Source organism: Macaca nemestrina, chromosome 14 (genome assembly GCF_043159975.1).
Source record: "Macaca nemestrina isolate mMacNem1 chromosome 14, mMacNem.hap1, whole genome shotgun sequence".
Taxonomy (NCBI): Eukaryota; Metazoa; Chordata; class Mammalia; order Primates; family Cercopithecidae; genus Macaca; species Macaca nemestrina.
The window spans coordinates 9337700-9340992 of NC_092138.1; the positions used below are offsets into that span (position 1 = coordinate 9337700).

At 51.1% G+C, this 3293-nt stretch overlaps 1 pseudogene; it reads left to right on the forward strand.

Moving 5' to 3' along the window:
* The first annotated feature begins 2016 nt into the window (after positions 1–2016).
* LOC105498797 (PEST proteolytic signal-containing nuclear protein pseudogene) lies at positions 2017–2442 on the forward strand (annotated as a pseudogene).
* Positions 2443–3293: the final 851 nt, after the last annotated feature.

Below are 3293 nucleotides of genomic sequence, written 5' to 3' on the forward strand. Positions count from 1 at the left end.
CTGGTGGATGTCCTGGCCCGGGGGCATTAGACAAGCAAGGCTGCAATGATGAGGCTGGAGCGCCAGACCCCATGGAATCAGGGAGCTGGGGACCTTAGCTTCCTGAGGTGGCTGGATGAGACTCTGCTCACCCTGAGGAGTGGCACCTAGAAGGAGCAAGCGGGAAGATCCCAAGTGGACATTTTCTTTACAGCTGGTGGTTAAGGTTCCTAGACAGGCTCAGGGAACTTGTTGGATAAGCCCAATCACCTCCACTTCTGAATATATTGGATCAGTGTCCCTGCATTGATGCCGTTGCAGCGTCCTCATTTTCCAAGCGCCCATGGCCCAAGAAAAGGCCAAACAGGACCTATAGGTGTCTGAGGAGGCTGAGAAGAGAGGCTGGAGGCTGACTGCTGGTTTTGGAGACTACCCTGGGGCAGGGGGCTGAGGAGGGGCTGCGGGGAGCAGTGAGACCTCTGGAGGCTGCACAGTGGTTCACAAGCATGGTGCACATTTAAATCCAGAGGAACTTAAAGCAGCACTTTCACCACACCAGCCCAACTGAACACGAATTTCAGGCTTTGTGGTTTTGATCCCCAGGTAATTAGGTTTGTGATCAAGGTTGAAGACCAGGATCTGCCTGGTTCGTAGTGTGGTCCTGGGATCACCTGTGTCCAAGTTACTGATCTAGATCCTTAGACCTAACACAGACTTGGGGTCTGAAGCAGTGGGGTGGGCCTGGAAACCTGTAGGACAATGCAGTTAATAGGTTATTTTTAGTTACACCCCAGTCAAACCAAACATATTGGGCTCCACATAGGGCAAGGGAAATGTAAAGAAAGGATGCTTGGCTGGCAAAAAAGGCAGGTGGCCCCACTAAGCATCAAACATGTGGCAGGCATAAGCCTGAGCTCTAGGGGGGTACAGCCATGAAAAGAGCAGGTTCTGTTGTCAAAAACATGTGGGAGGCAGACAGCCTAATTAACATGTACAATAAAGTGTGCAAATGCTGCATGTGCAGTGCAGCGTGAAAATGATACGTGTATGACACAGAGTATATATGCTGTGTGTGTGATACAGGATGTGAGCAAAACATGCATGCTGCAGGGTGTATCATACCCTGGGAGTAGGCGATGCATGCATAATGCAGAGTGTGAATGCTACGTGTATGAGGCAGGGTGTAAATGCTGCATGTGCAATGCTGGGTGCAAATGCTTCATGCCGTTGGGCCCTGGCACTAAGGTATGTGCTGGTATCTCCCCAGTGTAGTGATGTCTCAGAACCTGAAGGATGAAACATTGGTCAGAGTTCTTGGTTGCAGACAACAAAACCCACTTAAAAAAAAAGAAAAAGCTGGATGGGTCTTAGTAAATTATATTAGGTGGCTCCCACCTAATATAATTAAGTGGAACAGAGACCCAGCCTGGTCTCTACCTAGCCAGGAATTAAGCAGCCCTAAAACCACCAGCGACATCCAGAGAGACGCTCCGGGGAAAAGCTGTTGCTGCTACCTCTGGCTCTTAGCAACCTCGACACGGAAGCCTGGTCCCCACCATAGCTTCTCCCAAAGCAAACTAATGCCCCAGAAGCTGACCTCAGGGGCTCCGAGGCGGAGGAGCTGTGTGAGAGCCGCGGAGCCGGGAATGGCAGGCACAGGTTGGTTCTGGGTTTCCTGTTGCCCTTCCCTGCTGAGTTTGGTCAGTTACTTCACTCTGGTGTGACCAGGCAGCCTCTCCCTGGGGCCCCGGGGTGCCCACCGTGAGGAGGTGCTTCCTCCGCGGCCTTCACAGGGAAGGAAGGCAGAGGCGGGGAGGCCTGGCCTGGGCCGACCGCTGAGGCTGCAAGAAACGCCACCCTCTGGGCGCCCGGAGCCCTGCGCCGGGGACAGAGGCAGACTGTGGTGGGTGGACAACACCGCGCTTACTCTGGGGTATGTTTTAGAAACTGTAGATTGTTAGCTTGCTTTCTATAAACATTATATTATCCATCAACGGCAAGCATACTTGGAGGTCTATTTGTGTGCGCCGGCATAGGCAGTCAGGCAGAAACAAGCTTTGTCAAGAACACAGAAGGGGAGGCCACGGTGGGGAAAATGGCGGAGGGGAGGGCGAGAGCGGAGAAGCCCGAGAAGTCGCAGCGAGCTGGAGCCGCCAGAGGACCGGAAGAGGAAGCAGAAAAACCTGTGAAAACGAAGACCGTTTCTTCTAGTAATGGAGGGAAAGCTCCAGTCGCAGCCCTGAGAAAGGTCAGCTGAAGGAGCTGCAGACCTCCCCACGGAGTCTACAAAGATCTCCACACTGGATTTGCTGTAGGTAGTCAGAGGACAAAGAAGGCATCAGCCATGGCCATCACACTCGGGTCAGGGAGTGAACCGGGGGAAATGCTTCCAGAAGCAAAGATGAGGATGAAGAATTCTGGAAGGGATATACCAACATCAGCTGGACCAAACTCCTTCAATAAAGGAGTTTGGGTTTTGTGATAACCAGAAGTTATGGGAGCAAAATATAAAATCTCACCATGGAAATGTCGGTGAACAAGACAATTAAATGATGTGTTTTGAAATTGGGATGGGGGTGGGTGTAAAGTTAAAAGAAACACTTTCCTTTTTTAAATAATGGTAAAAGGCAGAGCGTGGTGGCTCACACCTGTAATCCCAGCACTGTGGGAGGCTGAGGTGGGCAAATCGCTTGAGGTCAGGAGTTCAAGACCAGCCTGGCCAACATGGTGAAACCCTGTCTCTACAAAAAATACAAAAATTAGCTGGGCGGGATGGCGGGTGCCTGTAATCCCAGCTACGAGGGAGGCTGAGGCAGGAGAATTAATTGAACCTGGGAGGCAGAAGTTGCAGAGAGCTGAGATCACGCCATTGCATTCCAGCCTGGGTGACAAAGCGAGACTGTCTCAAAACAAACAAACAAACAACAACAAAAAGAATGCTATAAGACATTTTGGGAGCAGCTTTATTTTTTTTCTTTTCCATTTTTTTAAAAAAGATTGAGAGGGACACGAATAAATGAGAGCTTGAAATTAAAAAACAAAAAACAACACTCTTTCTAAGGCCTTGCTCCTCAAAGTACCCACAGCAGAGAGCACTGGGAGCTCCTAAGAAAGGCAGAGTCCCCAGCCCCGCCCACCTGGACCTCCTGCACCAGAATCTGCATTTTAAGGAGACCCCACAGGAGTTTCCTGGGAACACTGAGGTAGAACAAGCTCTGAGCTGGAGCTGTTCTCAGCCTGTGTGCAGAAACACCTGGGGAGCTATTCACTCCCAGGTCCAGGGCACAGCCCAGACCAGTGGAACCAGTGTGCCT